The 20,967-nt window shown below is 41.0% G+C and overlaps 1 pseudogene; it reads right to left on the bottom strand.

Annotated features, from left to right (window-relative positions):
• Window positions 1–19,818: 19,818 nt before the first annotated feature.
• LOC143405976 (small ribosomal subunit protein uS2 pseudogene) lies at window positions 19,819–20,706 on the bottom strand (annotated as a pseudogene).
• Window positions 20,707–20,967: the final 261 nt, after the last annotated feature.

Consider the following 20,967-nt stretch of genomic DNA (forward strand, 5'->3'; position numbering starts at 1 on the left):
CAGCCCACTCCAGGTTTTCCATCCAGATTCCTTAAAACAAAAAGCAAAGTTGGATATCTTCAAACCCCTTTCCTGTGGCAGTCCGCAAGTCTTGAAAGGTAGTTCCTTCCCTGGTGTCTCATTGTCCTAAATAGTCTCTTTCAATAACAGTAGCAGGGACACAGGGTTTTTGTGACTATATAAATCTTAGCAACCAGAATGAGGTCCCAAGAGGGCCAGCATTTTGGGGATGTCAGGTTTTGGTGCACGTATCTGTGACTGAAGCTGGCTGCCATCCTTGGCCCTTTGTGGGGGTGGTTGTTGGGAGTTAGGGGACAGGAGTGAGCAGGACCTGCCCCAAGAGGGTCCTGGTCTGTAGGGGAGTCCACACATGACTGTGAATGGCCCTGGATAAGCTATGGTCTTTGTAGGTAGAGGTATGTGCAAGAGGCTGGAGGAGAACTCTATCTTCTGCTTATTATTTCCTTATTTAATTATACTTCTCCTGGTTGTTATGTATCAACAGATAACTTGCTGATGGGGAATATATACAGATATAAGTGGACCATATCCCCATTTGTGGAGCCCTCAATCAGTTGTGGCAGGGGCTGTACAGGTGAGACTGAGTTCAGGTAGGGGTGGAGCTGTAGCCTGGATAGGGCTTTCCTGGATTGGCAGGGCCCAGGCTTGGGCTGTTCTCAAGAAGTCCCTCTAGCCCTGCTGCAAGGTGACAGTATTGTCAATGCTTTGTGTAGGCTCATGGCCCAGAAGCCCTTTCTGCATTACATCATGATGGGGTCATGGCTGTCCTCCCATCTTTTTGACATTAGGTCCCTTTTGTCCCTGCTGTGCCTTACAATGCTGGTGGCTAGAAGGAAGCTAAGTTTGAGTGGGGACTAGGGTATTTGCTAGCAAGATGGGCTGAGACTCTATGACGCTGGTCTTGAGTTTTCCCATCATGGGTGGGGCAGGGATGGCCTCCCAGCTCTGTGGTGAGGAATGGCTCAGGTGCTTGCTGAATGGGGCCATGTGTCAGTGGCTTACAATGGGGAAGAATAAACTGAGAGCCAATCCATGTGAACAGTTACAATAAATCTAACAAGAACTGGGATTTGTGTTGTGTATTTATTTATTTCATTTCCTACTTGTAGAAACATTTTTATTTTACAAAAGGAACATTTCCCAAAGGATTGCAAACGAAAAACACCTGGATCCTTTCAACAGCAGCGCTCTGAGAGTCAGTGAGCTAACATAGGTGACACAGGTAAAATAGGGAATAGGGCAGTTAGCTAACACAGGTATCAGGTTACACAGATAACTCATGTAACACCTGGCAGCAGGCTAACACAGATGACAGGTAACTCAGGGAATACAGGGCAGTGGTCAAAGAGAGGTAACGGGTTACACAGGTGACACCGGGCAATGGGTTAACACAGGGAACAGGTTATAGAGGGAACACATGGCAGTGGACTAACAGCTAACCTAGTTACTTAGCTTAGGTGTGTTCCCAAGGCTCTTGAGGTGTGCTGGTGGCTGTCCAGGTGGGCTCCTGGGGTCCTGTTCATCAGTGTTCTGGTGCAGGAAGGCTGTAGGCCTCTTTAGCCCCAAAGCACAGATGCACCTCTGCCTCAAACCACCAGGCCAGGCCCCTCTGTCTGGCTCAGTGTGGACAGAGGTCTCTCAGGGCCCGTCTGCCTGCCACTCTGAGAGCAAGTGAGGTTTGTTCTTGTTCCACCTGTCTGATGTTTGTCACATGAAGTATTTTAGAGGGATTCTGTGGTTTTTACCCACTATAACATTCAATAAAAGGAGAATGAGGCTCAGGGAAAATCCATCCCTGCCCCAAGTTTTCACTTTTTCATTGGTAGAGGGACAGGAGCTTGTGAGAGGCTACTAAAGTCCCCTCCTAGTGGGATACTGTGAGTTTTGGGGGTACCAAGCAGCTGCTTCATTCTGCTGCCTGGGCTTCCCTGTGCTTCTCTCTGGGCCGGTGCACACATTTGGCCCTGTCCCATCCGTGTCCCCCACTGCCCTACCCTGCCCATATCCAGCTATGTCCACAGTTGGCAACACCCTCCCATTCAGTCAGTTGGATGCCCCCCTTCTCTGCATTCCTACTATACCTGGTGTCCTGCATCCTAAACAAAAGAAGTCTTGTGTGGTGGGGGTGGGCATGTTTTCCATCTCCCAAGAGAAGTTTATGGAATTTCTATTAACGGGTTAATTAAGGGAAATCATTTCTCAGGTGTGAAAAAAGCAAAAACTACTATGGAACCTGGCAACATATGTGGCACTCACAGGGTCTACAGGAGCCACCCTGGGGGAAGGACCTCCAGGCTATGCTGAGTTTGCAGTCATGGGATCCTTAAAGATATCTCACTCAAAACGTCAGACTTCTTCAGCAGCAAAAAGACTCCTTCCAAATTCTTATGTAGTACTCCAAAGTTTGTAATTTCTTTAAAAAATCAGTATTTTATAAGTTTTCCTCTGAAATCTTAAGTTAGATAGTATTTATTTGTGTGATTAAGCTGATAAAAAATAAAGGCTCTTTAGATAAACTTAAATATTTTCAGTTGTTTCAATGTTTCCAATGACTTGATTTGCCTCAAAATCTCCCCTATCCCAATTTTTAAAGATAAGCAGCAATATAATGTTTAGAGTTTTTCTTGAGAAGATACTTTTGGTTTCCAATTTAAGTGATATAGAAGAACCTCCTAATTAAAAGGTATGCTTTAAAGAATTTGAAATATACTTGTGTCAGAGTAATGGAAGAAGTATTTTTCGAATTGAGTTAAAATTCTCAGAAAATTAATTATTTTAACCATTTTAAAGTGCTATCAAATGTGCTTTTAAAAGTACTTTTGGTAAGTCACAGATCAACATGATAAGTGGGGACATGAGGTTAAGGGGAAAATTCTGTGATGGCTCCCACATGCTTTCTTTTAGAAAGACACTTACCTGCAGCCCTGCCTGGCTTATGTCAATAGGATATGCTGCATTTGTCAGCAAATAACCTGTTATCTGTAGGAGAAATGCAAACTTGAGAAAAACCCCTCTCTGCGGATAAGAGGAACACAAGCTGGGGATTTTTGTGACCCTTACACAAACTAGTTTCCAGAACTCAGAAAGATACTTTTTAAAGCTGTTCAATATATTCACAGAAAAGGACTCACACTGAACTCCTGAGTTCCCCTCTAATCGTGAAATCCGGAAGAGCAAGTTCCAATTAGAAGTGATCAATCAGCATGGGCTGAGGTGACCCAGAATTGTCTTGGAGCTTTACCAAGCAGAGTGGGGACTTAGAAGGTAGAAGCAACTCTGCTGTCAGTGAAAAGCCAAGAGATGGACCTGGGTGATACTATCTGAAACTTTCCTGGAACACCCACCCAGTGAAATTGGAGGGCAGAAGGGGCACGCTGTCCTTCTCCTGAGAGGATCTGCTCTCTCCTTTGAGAATATCTCCCCTCTCCCTTTTCCTTGTCCTTCTAATAAACTCATGCCTGTTACTCTGAGTGACATGACTGAAATCTTTCTGGAGTGATCACAAGAACCCATAAAAGAGGATCCCTGCAGCCACCTGTTTCTGTGGGTGAGTCTTCTCTCTAACACATTCATGACATTGGGCAAACCTCATCATTGTCTAAATGCAGAACTTTTTTTATCACCCCCTAAAGGAGCCATGTCCTCATTAATTATGCATATGTTCACAAAAAAATTTTGAAGTACTTAAAAGTATTAAAGTAAAACAGTAGCAAATTAGATAACTGAGATGGTTTTAGTTTGTGATAAGTGTCATAAAGGTAAAGGGGTAAAGAATGACGGTGAATTGAAACCCATGGTTTAAGTCTTGAATAATGTGAAGGAGTGGACCGCAAGAAAGGCAAAGGAAGGAGCTGAAGGCAGGGTAAAGTGTCCACGCAAAGTCCCTGAGGTGGGAATAAACTCAGCAGGTTTGACAGAAATGAGACCCATGTTATCTGAAGGGAACTTATCCAGGGAAGACAGCAGGGCCTGCATGGTTCTCTTGAGGTATGAGGTACCCTTTAAGATCAGTGTGGAAGACATTGACCTGGAGCCTAGCCATTGTCATGGTCAAGCTTGGTAGGTGATACTGTGAAAATCCAGGGCACACATATCTGATGGAAGGCTGGAGGTCATGAGGTCATGCTGAAGGATTTGAATAGTCATCGCTCCCTATCTACAGGGGTATGTTCCAGGACCCTTAGTGGATGTCTGAAATTGAGGCTAGCACCCCAACCTACATACAATATGTTTTTGTCATATGCATATATATCTCTGATAAAGTTTAATTTATAAACTGGCACATTAAGAGGTTAACAATAATAATTAATAACAAAATATGTGAATGTGTTTTTTCTCTCTCAAAATATTTTATTATATTTTACATTATATATTTATATTATCTATATATATATTTATATTATATATTTTATTATAATCTCACTCTTTTCACTTAAGGAAGTACATTATAGCTTTTCTTTGATATATTGGAGTTGCCAGAATCACTGCTCTTGTGCTTTTGGGCCATTGTTGAGTAAAATAAGACTTACTGAACATAAATACACTTGACTATCAATTGGATAACTAAGACAGCGACTACATGTTCTAGTGGGTGGGTAGTGAACACTGTACATGTGCTGGACAGAGGGATGAGTCACATCCTGGGCAGGCTGGAGTGGGATGCGATTGTATCATACTACTCAGAATGGTGTGTAATTTGAAACTTATAAATTGTTTATATCTGGAATTTTCCATGTAATACTTGCAGACCATGGTTGACTGCAGAAACAAGAACCTGGATAAGGTTGGGGGAAGTTATCATAGTTGATTCACAAAAAAATGGTTTGTGAGAGAGTCAACTGTAAAACGCAGGAGTTCAGTGTGAGTCCTTTTCTGTGTATATATTGAACAGCTTTAAAAAGTATCTTTCTGGCATTACGAATATTGATTTCATGAAACCGAGAGGAATCATTCAGAAACTAGCTGCTGAAATGTTGTCATGTTGAGTCATTAGCAGTTTAAAAGAAAAACTAAGGGCAAAACCAAAAATAAAATCTCATTATCTCCTTGTTCTTTCACAGCAACTTACAAGTTCATGAAATTTATTTTGCTGAAAATCCTTGGTAGCCATCAGCACGGCCAGAAGCTAGTAGGAAGGCCCTTGGCTGTGGCCTCTTTCCCCAGATTTGGAGATATGTGTCCCTGCTTCTGTGGCCTCTGCTAGTATTTCGTGACTGATTAACCAAACTATGATTAATTATACTGTTCACTGGGAACAGGAGCATTCGGTCCTATCTGATGTCTGTAGACTTAAGGCTCTTGGGTCTAAGTGATGGGAATTTGGATTTTGCTGTGGCTGTTCACTGCCACATTTCACTCAATCATCAGTAGATCTCTGAGAAGGACAGCAAAGAGACTCCAGATGTACAGGTGCTGTCAGTCAAAAATGGTTTCAGGGAGCTTCTTTTTACAAAAACACTGGCTGTGAAGTATGTGTCTTCACTCCATTAACCTGATGCTTTCTAGCATGGCTCTGTGGATCCAACATGGTAGGGGTGCTGAGCTGGGCTTTGTGGAGCTCAGTGTCGGAGGCAAACAGAGGCCCGTGCCAGGGAGCCGCCCAGGGCCCAGCTGCAGAGTGGCCCCCTGTGCCAACAATGCTGCTTGTTACATGTTCAGGAGGAATTCAATCCACCCATGGCCTGTGGGAATTTAGGCAGACAATCTGCTGTCTTGAGTCTCAGTTTCCACAACTGCACAGGGGCCTGGTGATAGGACCTGCTTCTCAATTAATTTCATCTACACTTGCCCTCTGCTCTGACCAGCAACTCTGTTAGGAGCAACCCTGGCCTCCACATAGGAGCATCGCAATGAAACCTTCCCCTGTTCTCCCCAGGTGGGATCTCATGGTTCTCTCATTGGCTGAACATTCTAGTGCTTTGGCTTCCATACGCCTGTCCAGGCCTGGCTCTTGTTCTCTCAGGCTCCTGGGTTCTTTCTTAGGGGCAGAAATCCCATGGGAGGCTCTAAGAATAGAGAACTTTCCTGGACTCTCATTTCCAATGACTGAATTGACTTTGCAATACTAAATAAATAGTGAACAGAGTTGACCACCTTTCTCCTGCCAAACTTTCCCATTTCTTTTTCTAAAATCTGTGTTAATTGCTTCCTGATCCTTTCCTCTGTAAGAGCAGCCCTCCCCTTTCAGAATATTTGCTATAAAGCTGGTACCTCATAAAAGAGAAATACATTGAACTCCCAGAAACTTAAGAAGTCCAATGTTGTCTGAGAAAAATTATAACCCAGTAAGTAAATCTTAAAAAAATATTTTTATTAGCTTCTTGGGTAATGGAATTTACTCAGGACTTTAGACGGAGCCAAATTTGAAATCTGTTATTATTTAGTATTAGTTAACAAAAACAACCAAAAAAAAAAAATCCTGCCCTCCATTTTAAGCAATGATTTAAATATTAACTTGCTTTAGAGAGATTTATGGAAAAATAACCATCAAACCTAGCATGAACTCAATTAGGTTATTATTTTGCTTATAATCTTCAGAGGATAACCACTGTCATTTGGAGGAAATCCCAGATCCTGAAGGAGGCTTCTCACTTTTCAATGTTACTCTTTTCCATTCTATCTACTTGCCTCCTCCACCCACCACTTCTCTCCATCTCCTGTCATAAGAGACTGGCTCCTTCATGGAACCATGGTGACCTTCACAGTGTACATAGGCCACATGGCAAGGCTGGTGCTTTAGTTGAATCAAGTTTTTGCAGCATGCATTGTGATCCTCCCAGACCGTGGGATTGATCAATGAGGTTTGTGAGGTGTTGCCATTTCTGTTGCCTTGCTGGTCTCAGAGAGGCTTTTGTGAGAGTGTCTCTCAGGTTCTGATGAGGCATGTGGTTTCCCACTGCTTCCCTTGGGTAAAGCTGCAGTTGCTGGGACTGCTTTTCTGCAACATGGCCGGGGGATCCACTGTTGCCATGCTGTTATCTGGTGCTGCTGTTCCTAGGCTGCCTATGTGAGGACCTGAGAGCTGATACCTTTGGCTACTCTTCTTTTGGCCATGTTACTTAATTAACTGTCTGAACCTGAGAAGGGCTGCTTGTTTCTTTGACTGCTGACTCTGTCCCATCAGGCTCTTCCTGGCCTTTTGCTTGTCATCTCCTCCCCTATCATTACTGACTCCCACCCTGTTATAGTGTGTCCCCTAAAGTCTCATGCTGGAGGCTTGTTCCCTAATGCAGCAAGGTTCAGTGGTGGGGCTTTTGTGCAATTTTTGGAACATGAAGGCTATGAGCTCATTGGTGGATTAATTTTCTTAATGGATTAATCCATTGATGGTTGAATGGACTCGTGGAAGGTAGGATCTGGTTAGAGGATATAGGCCACTGGTGTGTGCCCAGGAAGGGTATCTTCTTCCCACCTCTCCACCCTTCCCTCCCTCTCTCTGCTTCCCAGCTGCCATGAGCTGAGAAGCTTTCTTTCACCATGATCTTCCACCTAATTTCTGCCTTAGAGCCAGATGACCATGTGCTAAAACCTCTGAAATCATGAGATAAAATTAATCTTTCCTTCCCTAATTGGCTCTTGTCAGGTAATTTGGTCATAGCAATGAAAAACTGACACACACACACACACACACACACATACCCCAGCTTCAAGGTGGGATTTGAGGCTCTTGGCTTGCTCTGCAGCACCTCTTTCAGATGCTCTCTACCATCAGCGTCCTTCCAACTTCTAACTGTGGGCAGTCTCTCTTCTTTGCAATGTCTCTTTCTGCCCAATCACAGGCCTGGAGGCCTGAGTATTTTAAGCCAGTAGAGTGAGGCGTCTGCAAAAGTGAGAATCCCAGCCCTTCTCTACCAAAGAAGCACCAGCTGAGGTAGGACATCAGGAGTTTCTGGCCTGAAGTCTTCCTGGCTCTGAAAGTCTCAGATGTGTTCAGGAGCTCATCTTTCTCCTTGGAAGATTTAGATGGCAGAGTGTAGGTGGCGAAAGGAGCCTTTCCCTTTTCTGATATCCAAGAAGCATCTTTATAGCATGTACGTGTGATACTTATATCCCACCCTGCTCTAGAATTGCCTCACTTGCAACTCTTTGTTGAGAGGATCCCAGGAAGGTGTCTAAGACTCTGCTAATTTGGCAAAAGGCCCTATAGGAGGAGCGCAGGTGTGGAATTGGAAGGATCCCAAGTCTCATTCTAACCCCATTCTTTACCAGCTGAAGAGAAAACTTTGACTTTCTTATCTACCACATGAAGACAGTAATAACAACTAGCCTGAGAGGTTTTTGTGATGATTAGTGATATTATTAGTTAATAATATGTGTGAAAGTTCCCAGTTCAGTGGTCCTACTTCTCTGGGTCCCAGATCACTTTGTTGCATTGTGATCATATAACTAGGATACTATGACTATTAACACTTTTCTAGCTCTTTAGCTTTCAAAACTCTTCCCTTTTTGGATAGTAACCTAACCCAGTAAGTGGACAACATTCCAAATACAAAGAAATAAGTCAGTGAAGCCAACTTTCCAGTCTTGGCTGGACAGCCTTTTGGAATGCCTTTTGAATAGAGGACTATTATCATAGTTTGAACATCTGGGGATGGAACTGTCACACAGAGAAGGCCAGCACTCACTGTGTATGGAACCTATGCCATCAGGAAAGTAACTCAGAATTAAAGGGAACTGAAAATGTGGTAGGCAACATAGCTGCTCGCAATGGGATGAGCTTGTGCTGTGGAGCCTTATCTGAGTCTGGGGTATCAGGTGGTTGGAGAAGGAAAGGCAGGGAGGATCAGATAGGTCAAGGATATAGATTCATTCCTTCCCTGCACTGGTGTCATGATGGGTGAAGGGGATGAGCTAGACAAGGCCAGGAATGGATGGAGTAAGGAAGGGCGTGGAGATCCCAGAAACATGAGCTCAGATAAGAGGCATAAAATGTTGGAGTCCTACTCAGGATGGTGAATCAGAGACTAGGAAATGTCACAAAGAACCTGGAAGTGGGTCCTACTTGACCCCTTGTCCTGTGAAAACTTTCTGCATGCTGCCTCATTAAACAAGGTACTTTCATGGACTAAGGGCTGGAAAATGTCTATGTGTCCCCCGCTGGACAGAGGAGCAGGGGCAGGACAGAGTGTGGAAGGTGATGAGTGGTGTTGAGGCTGGAAGCAAGGCTGAGGATGTGAGGTAGGGCTGCCAGAGGTCCCCACAGGCTAATGGTGGAGGTGTGTGCACAGGTTCACAAATATGCTCACACCCATCAAGGTTGAATGTAGTGAGATCTGCGAGAAGTCTGTCACAGCAATCCAAGTGTGGACTGAGGGTAGAGACAATGTTATATGCCCTATCATTGGCTGATGGGATAGATGGGCTGTGGGAGAATGAACAAACTCAAAGAAGACTCATATGTCACTGAGCAACTAGAATGTGAAGAAATCACAGTCAGCTGAGATGGGGAGCCTGCACCTGGAGGAGAGATACTGAGTTTGAGAGAAGCACAAGACACACTGGTGGAGGGGCTGTAGTTGAATATATGAGTCCGGCCTCAGTATGGGGCCAATTCTATCCCGTCTTCTTCCACCTCTCCTCTGCAAAGAACTAATAGCTATATTTTAGAGTCTCCACCAGCCACTGTGCAGGTCTCTAGCATGGCACAATTATTTGAAATAGCTTTGTTGAGATATAATTCACCTATCATATAGTTCACACATCTAAAATGGACATTTGGATGGTTTTAATATATTCATAGACTTGTATAGCCTTTGCCCTTTCATTTTCAAAAATAACTTTTGTGTGAATAAACCACAATTTGAAATTAAAAGCTTATAAAAATATGGCTTCAGGATTGTGTATCTTTAAGATAGGATGGCCTCCCTACATTTCTGTGCTATCTGTGTGGCTGCCTGCAATAGTTTTTAGATTTACTTGAGAAACTGATGGGAATCTATGGAAATAAGTGATCATTAATTTTACTTTTTTTCTTGGCTCTATTTCTCTAGCATTTATTATAAACAAATCAGAAGAGAGTCTTTATAAACCTTGTACAAATATCTCAAATGCAAGGAAGCCAGTGATGGAAAATGTAATATCAAAGGTTAGACTATTACATATTGATGGCATAAATCACATCTGCTCATTAGAGTTAATTCCAAAGAACAAGAAGCAAAGCACAGAGATTTCTGAAAGTCTCTTGGGAGAAATAAAGTCATTGATACATTCTTGGTTTTAACTGTTTTAAGATATTGGGAAGCACATTGTCTCATTTTGACCAAGTGCTTCTGGTTTATATTGCAGACTGTTGGAGCTGGAGACCACCACAAAGATTTCCTCTAACACCTTCATTTCGGAGTCGAGGAGACAGTCCCACCCTGAGACTTTCCAGTGGGTTAGTGGTAGAGCTCACTTTACCATTAGTTCAAACAACAGTATGAATTATAACTGGGTCTGCAGGCTAGGGTCAGTAGTCTACAAATACTATTTTAAGGCTTAGAGACTTTTTGCCCCATGATGTCTTATGTAGAACAGCAATCATTCTGATGAGGCAAGGCATCTACCTGTTTCCCTTGGTTCTGTGGCCCTGAGTTGGTTTAGTGAGTCTTGAGACTGTTTTGTTAACATCTCTCCTCTGTTTTCTTTTGGAACATAGGACCTAACTCTGAATGTATTTACTAGTTTATTTGTTTCTCTTCCCTCCTAAGCTGTGACTGTCTGAACAATCTGATCATGTCTTACATGGAACTGCATATTTCTATGTGTGAACTCAAAAATATTAATACAGCTTTCTCACCTGCCAGGTTCTATTCAACTTGCTGGTGACACAGGCATGAGGAAACAGTGTCCCTGTTCTGCTAGAGCCTACATTCCACAGGGAAAGATTGAGCAGAGGGAAAAACAAGCAAATAAAGAAAGAACCAAAGACACATTGTGGGGAAATTACTCCAGAGGAAGGGAACAGGAAGTGGCAGAGCAGTTGGAGGGCTGAATTTGATTGCTAGCATGAGTGGTCAGAGAAGTCATCTCCACTAGAGGGACATTCACATAGAGAAATAAAAAAGTGAAGGAGGAGTGATGCCTGTTGGGGGAAAACAAGTGGAAAGACTCTAAGGCAGAAGCTTGTATGGTGAGTTAGAAAGAGGGTAATTAGTCCAGCAAGGAACAGAGCTGGGACAAAGTCAGTGAGTTAGAAGATGTGGAAACAAAGGTTGTAGGGAGTCTTTTTCAGGGTTCTGCAGGCCATTGTAAGAATTTGGGACAGAGGCACTTAAACAGAAGGATCACATAATCCCAGTTTGTTTTAAAAAGCTCCCTCTTGCTGCTCTGTTGAAAATGGATTATAAAGAGCAGAGATAGGAAGCTGGGAGACTAACCAAAAGGTTCCTGCAGGAATCCATCTCAGTAAAGACAAATACATCCATCCAGTTCATCATATCTAAGCTCCACATTTTTCATTGCTTACATTCCAATTCACCTATAACTCCTCTTGGCTGTACCATGCAAATATGCCCAGGAGCTGATCACCCCTTATCACCTCTATCACTCCCAGTTCTAAGGTAGACTTATGTCTCATCTCATCATTGCAATTGGCTTCCCAGACTAAATTCTGCCTATAGTTTTCTCTTAACATATCAGCCAATAGTCCTATTAAAGTAAAAGTCAAAGGAGTGATGTCACTGTAAATATCAAGGAACTCCATAACTCTTGTCTTTTCACTAAAGCAACAATTAAGTTGGCTTACTATGATCAGCTTTTCCAAACTACGGATCTAAAGCAACATCTAAGGGAATGCTTCACAAAGAAAGTAACTCCTAAGTATTCCACCACTTCCCAGATTGGTTGTAGCTGTGGAGATGGCAACCCCTGTTGCTGATATAGGTGTTATTCTCAAAGAATTATAGTTTAAGTGTGGTGGTTCTCTGAGGTTTTAGTCAGGGGATTGTCTTTGTTTCACCTGCCTCAGAACTTTCTCAGGGCTAGAACAGTTTCTAGACTGACATTTTATAAGGCATTTAAGGCAAATATACTAGCTGCAGTTGCCTGGGGCCAGGGATAATAGATGGTAGAAGCAGCACAGTTTGGAAATATTTGGAAGAGCTGGAAGAAACACATAAGTATGTGAATAGGCTTTGAAAAGCTTCACATATATCATGAAATCTAAAAGTCCATACAAATGACCAGGACGGGGCATATGCTGAGAAAAGACTTAGGGAGACTCTTAACTTTTGATTCATCTTTAGGGTTTGTTCAAGCTGGATGGGAAGGCTAAGTGAATGTAAATGGTCTTACCATGCACTAAATGAGTCCACACACAGCTGATTTGCAAAGAATTGAGGAGTATTTCATTATATCAGTGTCAGACATTCAAAGAAATTGCTGATGAATCACCAGTTGTCCACTAAGCCAGCAGAACTAAGACTTCAGTAGTGACTACATGCAACAAAGAATACAGTCTTTACAAAAAATTCAGAAGTGTCAGGAATCAAATAATGACAATCTACCAACAAACACCACCAACAAAACCTGGGGAGGGGAGATCGTGATTTCCAAAGTTTCACATAATGATATTAAAAATATCTAATATTCAATAAAAAAGTGACATTTTCAGAGACAGAAAGAATCATCCACACAAATGGAAAAAAAGGGAATAGATATTGTCCCTGAGGAAGCATTGACACTGGTTTTACTATTAAAATATATTAAATAGATGATCTTAAAATCATGAGCTAAAGGAAAACTATAGAACAAATAATTCAAAGAAAACCAAGGAAACAATGTCTAAAGAAATGGAGAACATTAACAAACATATTGAAAATACAAAAGAAGTCAGAGTGTAATTCTGGAGCTAAAAAGTACTAGAGTTGAAATAAAAAATTGACTAGAATGATTTGAGCAGGAAGAATAAATAAAGAATCCTCAAATTTGAAGATACCTCAATTTAGATTATTTAGTCTGAGAAGGGAAAAGAAAAAAATGATCAAACATTCAGATGCTAGGAGATCTGTGGAACACCATAAAAGATTCAAACAAGTGCACAATGGAAGTTTCAGAAGAAGAGGAATGAGAACAACACAGAAAAGACATTTGATGAAATCCCCAAATTCTCCAAATTTGATGAATAACTCGAATTCTCATATCTGAAAATCTTAGTAGACTCCAAGTAGGATAAAATAATGATATTCATTCTATAACACATTACATTCAGACACTCAGAAGACAAAGTCAAAGAAAGAACTTTGAAAGTAGCATTTGAGAAGCAACTTGTCCCATTCATAGACAAAGGAGGATCCTCAATAAAATAACAGTCAATCTCATCAGCAAACATGAGGCCAGAAAGAAATGAGATGATACTATTAAAGTACTGATAGAAAAACCTATTGACCCAGAATTCTGCCAGGCAAAATTATTTTTCAGGAATAAAGGAGAAATTAAAACATTCCCAATTGATAAAAAATCAAAGGAGTTCATCACTAAAAGGACTACACTATAAGAAATGCTGAAGGAATTCCTTCAAGGTGAAATAAAAGGACATCTGACAGTTACTCAAAGTCATATGAAGCAATAAAAAAATGCCATTAAAAGTACAGAGGTACACATAAAAGCTAATATTATATTTCTGGTTTGTAACTCCTCTTTTTTCTTTTTTTTTTCCTATATGGTTTAAGACTCAAGTGTATAAAGCAATATATATTTATATTAATGGACATTCAATGTATAAAGATGTAATTTGGAGCAGTAATAGTGATGGAACTATACAATAGCAGTTTTATATGCAATTGAGGCTAAGTCATTTTTAATTCAAGGTACATTATTATAAATTTGAGTTGTTAATCATATTCTCTGGATTACATAGTAGGAAATAATTAGAGAAAAATAAAAATATTTTATTAAGAAAACAAGTAAAAACTATATAGAAAAGAATGTAAAATAGCATCAAATGGACTATAAAAATAAAAAAAAATGAGGCAGTAATGAAGGAAGGGATTGGGACATAAATTATATGTGTATTTGTATATATAAACCAAAGAGAATATAAATAATATAAATTGGATAATAATATAAAATAATATAAAATTGGAGAAGGAAGGCCTTCTTTGATAATAATTTCTTTAAGTATAGATGGAGTAAACTATTCATTTAAAGGCAAAAATATGTAATATGTACTTAAAATGATTTAACAATATGCCCTCTACAAGAGACTCGTGTGAGGTATAAAGACAAAAATGTTAAAACTAAAGGAAGGGTAAGATAGTCTTTGCAAATACTAATCAAAAGAGAGATTGGCAAAGTAGATGGGCAAAGCAATATTGGGCAAAGTAGACTTTAAATCAAAATTTATCACAGGAAACAAAGACAAAAACTAAATTTGTAAAAGATTCATTCACTAAGAAGATACAACAATATTGTAAGGCATAGTTGTGCATGCCTGTAATTCTAGAAATTCAAGAGGCTGAGGCAGGAGGACCACAAGTTCAAGGCCAGCTTCAGAAACTTAGCAAGGCTCTGAGCAACTTAAGGATACCCTGTCTCAAAAGAAAGGGTGGGATAGAACTCGCTGGCAGAGTACCCATGGGTTTGACTCCCAGTACTGAAAAAATAAAATATAATAATGAATGATAAACACACATGAAGCTAAAGCAGAACCCCCAAATAAAAGAATTGCAAATGAACAGAGCTGAACTGAGAAATGTACTTCTACAATAATAATTAGAAACTTTAACATCCCACTTTTGATAATGGATAGAACAGATCAAACAAATATCATTAAGAAAATAAAAGTCTTGAACAACATTATAAACAACAGAATTAACAGACATGCAATCACTACCACTAATGGAATATCCAATCTTCTAAAGTGCACATGAGGCATTCTCTAGGGTGGATTTTGTTATGTCACAAAACAAATCTCAATACATATAAAAAGGTTGAAAGCATACAAAGTATTTTCTCTGACTACAAAAGAATGAAATTAGAAATCATTAACAGAAGGATAATTGGAAATTTTGCAAACATATAGAAATTAAACAATACACTCTTAAATTAACATTATGTCAATGAGAAAAATACTTTAAAATGAATGGAAACAAAAACCACCACATCTAAGAATTATGAATTCAGTAAAAGCAGTGGTCAGAAGGAAATTTGTAGCTTTAAATGCCTATATTAAAAAAGAAGCTATCAAACAGATAATCTAATGTATACCTTCAGAAATTAAAACATGAATAGCAGTCTCAAACCAAAGCAAGAAGCAGGCAGGAAACATAAATGAAAGGAGACATAAATGAAATAGAAAACAGAATATTTGAGAACATTAACAAAATTGACAACTTTTAGCCACACTAATTATGAAAACAAGAGAAAACTCAAATAAATAAAATTATACATAACAGAGGAAACATTACAACTAGTTTCACAGAAATACAAAAGATCAAAAGAGACAATAAATTATTATATGCCAACAAATTGAATGACCTAAAAGAAATGTATACACTTCTAGAAACAGACAACCTACCAAGACTGAATCATCAAGAAATAGAAAATCTGAACAGACCAAAATTGTTGTGTTGAATTCATAATTCAACACCTCTCCAAAAAGAAAAATTCAGGACCAGATAGGTTCACTGGTGACTTATACCATGCACTTAATAAAAATAACACTGATCCTTTTCAAACTCTTCCAAAAAATTATAGAAGAGGGAATACTTCATAACTCACTCTGTGAGGCCAGTAATGCACAGGCATAAAAGCAAGACAAAGACACTACAAGAATATCTCTCATGAATATAAATGCAAAATCCTCAACAAAAGTTAGTAAACTGAACTTAGCTGCATATTAAGAAGATCATATGCCATGATGTTTTTAGTCCACTGTTTCATTTCTGTGACTAAAGGACCCAACCAGAACAACTGTAAAGTAGGAAAGATTTAATAGGGGGCTCACTGTTTCAGAGGTCTCACTCCATAGACAGCAGGTTCCATTCCTTGGAGTTTAAGGTGAGGCTGAACAGAAGAGTGTGGTAGAGGAAAGCAGCTCAAATTATCTGATTAGGTTAAGGATATGGCCCAATCATTTCTCCTCTAAATCTTGAATTATTTCACATGTAAGCTTTTGGGGGACACCTCACATTCAAACAATGACACATAACAAAATGGAATTTATCCCTGGAATGCAAATGTTGCTTAACCTATGAAAATCACTCAATCTAAGTCACCATATTACTAGAATTTATGGGGGAAATGTATGATCCTCTCAATTGATAAAAAAAAAATTAAAAAAGGGATTGACTAGCTATTCTGTATGGTGTACGTGATAACAGGATCTATGGGAGGTTTCATGGAGGAGAGGTCAAGAATGACTTCAAAATATCAGTGATAAAGGAGACTACCGATACCACTTCCAGGCCTTGGGTTGAGAGATACAGGGAAAATAGCAAACACTTGAAAACATGCTGGCAATTTGGGTTGACCCCGGGTCAACTGGGTGCTGGAGGAAGAGGCTACATGTTTTCTGATGAGGAATTTTGAAGGACATGCAGCATCGGGATGGTTCTGAGTTTGGGTCAGAAAGGTGGATTCGTGAGCAAGTCTGGGGGTAAGGAATGTCATAGTCTTTGAAGTTCTATTGTCACTTAGGGAAACCAGAGGCTGGCTACAGCACCCCACTTAAGGGAATGAATGGATATATGGATTAATGAATGGACTGTAGAGATGGCTGAATGCTTCCATAACTGGGCCTCAGCCTTAGTTAGAATTGGGACTGACCTCCCCTTTGCTTTAATAGCTGTTAGTCAGCTTTGCATCATCAGATACTGAGAAAAACAACTTATAAGGAGGAATGGCTTATTTTGCCTCATGGTATCCGAGGTTTCAGGCCATGATTGGTGGGCTCCATTTCTTTTGGGCTTATGGGGAGGAAGCATGTTATGGTGGGGAGCACATGGTGTAGCAAACTGCTCGCCTCATGGCAGTCTAGAATCCAAACAGTGACAGAAAGGGGCTTGAGTCTCAATATGCCTTTCAAGGGTACACCTCCAGTGACCTAACTTCTTCCCACTAGACTCTGCTTACTAAGGTTCTACTATACCCCACAGGTTGTGGACTAAGTCTTCAACACATGGGGCTTTAGGGAACATTCAAGATTCAAACTGTAGCAATAACAGCAAACATAATAACTGACTGTTCAAGTGACTTCTTGTCAAAATCATGTGAGGACCTTGGCAGATGTGGTCTTTCACAACCTGCAGGCATATGAGTGTGAAAAAGTGTGAAATTCTCTTGTTTGGAAAGTAAGCTATCTGTAGCCATTTTTTGGCTCAGTTGATCAGGATTTGGAGCTGGCACATCCTTTGCATGTATGTCAGCAGCCACTTTCAACTTCTCAAAGCTGCACCCTGGTCCTTCTGGGGAGGACTGTAATAGTTTATGCATTCTGTGTTCTGAATTTTCGGCAATGTCCTTTCTCTTCTTTCTTTTCAGAATTCTTTTTTTTGAAAAGAGAAACAAGCTGCTTATAATCATGTATGATCTTTCAATACAAACTTCAAGTGAATGTCTCAACTCCCTTCAGAGATGCAGGGCAGGCTTCACTATCTCAGCTAGGACTCATTTTTCCCTCTTAGATACTCTTGCCATCCAAGATAAGAACATGCCAATTTTTTCATAGCACTTCCTCAGTTGTTACATGAGTAATACATACATCGGCTTCCTTTCTCAAGGAAGGTAGGGGTCAAATGAAAAGAGCCAACTGTTTAATAACACACTTGATCTTCCTCTTTTTCTACCCATATACACCTGATACTGCAGGATTTCGTGTGACAGAGTTATGATTTGCCTTAACATAGAAGGTAAATTTGGGGTGTAGGTATTAATTAATCCTCAGAAAATTGCAGGTAAATTAAAAGGAAGAATTAAAACCTGGACAAGAGGTAACTTCATTAAGGAAATTGCATTGTCAGATATGCAGAAAAAATTTGAACTTGGTGTCTGAACACCCCAGGATGGTTGAGAGAGAAGGTAGGAGCTCAGTGAGACTTGACTGTCTCAAATGCAAGTACGGCTTTAGTGCCCAGGATTGGGGTCTGTTTCCTCTGTTCCCCATGCATGGCAAGTGTCTCCATCTTCACCAGAATATTCACACTGCTCCTTCCTGACTTCACACCCTGTTATGGACAGTACTTGGCCTCGTCTCTGAAATTCATATGTTGAATCTCTATCCCTCAAAGTGATCTATTAGGAGGCGGGGACTTCAGGAAGTGATGAAGTTTAGAAGTCATAAGGGCAAGATCCTTATGATGGGACTATATTCCTGAATAATAAGAAGAGAAAGACATTCCAGAGCTCATTTTCACTGCCTTGTAAGGAGTGAGAAGATAGCTGTGTGCAAGCCAGGGAGAGAGCCCTCACCAGGTAAGTAGTCAGTTCACACCTTGATCTTGGACATCTAACCTCCGGAACTATAAGTAATAAGCATCTGTTGTTGAGGTCCCAGTAGGCTGTGGTGTTTGTTATGGCAGCCCTAGCAGGCTGGAACAATGCTGCCTAGATGTATTTCCTTGGTGTCCACAGAGATAACTCAAAATACTTTCTCAGGAATTCTCTTGGGGTTTCTGAAAAGTTCTCTGCACTCCCAGGTTGGGCTGATCCCTTGGGATGCTCCCAGATCACTGGGTGGGCTATGCATGCAAGGCTGATCCCAGGGGGCTTCCCAGTCTCCTTGCTTGATTATAGAATACTCCAAGGTCCAACCATCATCTTTTAATTCTGTGTCTTCAGCATCCAGCATTGTTATGGTTTATATGTGGTGTCCCCCAAAAGCTCACATGCAAGAAGGTTCAGAGGAGAAATGATTGTGTTGTAAGAGTTAACCCAATCAGTGAATTAATCCCCTAATAAGGATTAGCTGAGTGATAACTGAAGTGGTAGGGTGAGGCTAGAGGAGGTGGGAATTGGGGTGTGGCTTGAGGGTATATATTTGTATCTGGAGAGTGGATTCTCTCTCTTCTCTCTCTCTGCCTTCTGATCACCATGTGAACTGCTTCCCTCTGCCACACTCTTCTGTCATGATGTCTTGCCTTATCTGGAGCCCCAAGGAATGGATCTGGCCTCCTATGGACTAAGACCTCTGAAACTGTGAGCCCCTGAATAAACTTTTCCTCTCTTGAAATTTTTCTGGTCAGGTCCTTTAGTTACAGCAATGAAAAAACTGATTAAAACAAGTATCATGTCTGGGATTTGGGACATGCTCACTAATTCCTTGCATGAAAGAACCAAGGAATTACAGTGGTAAACCAAGGTGAAAATCTGAATATTAAATTATCACAAAAGCACAACAATCTATTTTGGTGAAATGTAGTCACAGAACTGTTCTACCCTGGCCTTTTGGTTTAAATCAATTCATAAACCTGTTGATGGTCTACTTCACTTCATATCCTTGATGACTGCAATGTCACTGAAAGATAAACAGATCCTCCTTGGGAATCCTTATTTGAACTGAAGCAAGGAGAGATACATTCTCATGTTTTTGTTGCCCATTGGAATGTCATATTGGCTTTTTTTTTTTCACCCAGAAAGTGAGGATAACATCACAGCTTCTTGAAACTGCTATGATTTCCAAGGAATTTTGTATATATTTTTTCAAGTGGGAACAGGTTTTGTATCCTACGACAAATTTGGGGAAGGAACAAAATTCCCTTTCTTGCATTTCATTATGAAAATAAAAAGCCAAAACCAGATTATAAATGTTGGTAAAGATGGCGCCCGGAGTGCTTCTCTTCCTTATTTCTCTTGCTTATTAATGTGTGACTGCAGAACAACTCAAGACCACTTGGTGGTTGTTCCTACCCACTCAGTGGCCTGAGCAGGGGGAGCTGCAGACTAGTCTTCAGTGGCTGGCTGGGCACTCCAGGCTTCAGTAGGGAACTGCTGGATAGGCACAGAGGGCACCTACACACCTTCAGACCAGTCTGCAACCTCAGGTTGAGTAGCAGTGAACTCAGGAGCTGGAGCAGTCCATTCACCCTGAAATTCCTCCTTGGTCACAGCCTTTTCAGCAGCAGCCTGCTCTTCCTTTTCAATCTCTTCAGGATCTCTGTAGAAATACAGATCAGGCATAACCTCCCATGGGTGCTCACGGGAAATGGTGCCACGCATGCGCAGAACTTCTCAGGCCAGCATCCACCACATCAGACCCACACAATGAGCTCCCCTGTTGTTGCATGGAATGGCAATGTCCACATAGCTCAGAGGAGAGTCTGTGTTACACAAAGCAATGGTAGGCAGATTGACATAGGACACTTCTGTAAGAGGCTGGTGGTCAGCCCTGGGATCAGTAACCACTAGAAGACGTGGCTCCCCGAAAGCTGCCTGGATCTGGTTAGTGAAGGTTCCAGGAGTGAAGCGGCCAGCAATAGAGGTGGCTCCAGTGGCAGCAGCAAACTTCAGCATAGCCCGCTGGCCAGTATTCCTAGAGGATATGACACTGACATCAACAGGGTTTTCAATGGCAACAATGGCATGAGCTGCCAGCAGAAGCTTCTCCCAGGTCCTCTTCAGATTTATGATGTAGATGCCATCACTTTTCCTTTTGTAGATATACTGTTCCATCTGGAAGTCAAGGTTGGTGCCACCTAAGTGAGTTCCTGCTGCAAGGAATTTGAGGACATCCTCCTCCTTCATTTGTAGGACATCAAGGGCTCTGGACATTGTGACAGTCTCCCTTTAAAGTTGCGGTGGGAATCAAGAACAACGCCCGTATGGATCCCTCCCTGGGTAGCGCGGGTGCCATCTTTCCTGAGCTCCCGGAAGAGAAGCACTCTGGGCGCCATCTTTACCAACAATAAGCATGAAATGCCAAGGATGTACAAGGAAGTGTATTAAAAAGTGTTTTGAATGTACTGCTTCCTGCTTTGTCGGTACAGACCCTCATAGTAGCACACTACTGTCAGGAGCTGTCTGTGGACTGTG

The sequence above is a fragment of the Callospermophilus lateralis genome, chromosome 1 (genome assembly GCF_048772815.1).
Source record: "Callospermophilus lateralis isolate mCalLat2 chromosome 1, mCalLat2.hap1, whole genome shotgun sequence".
NCBI lineage: Eukaryota > Metazoa > Chordata > Mammalia > Rodentia > Sciuridae > Callospermophilus > Callospermophilus lateralis.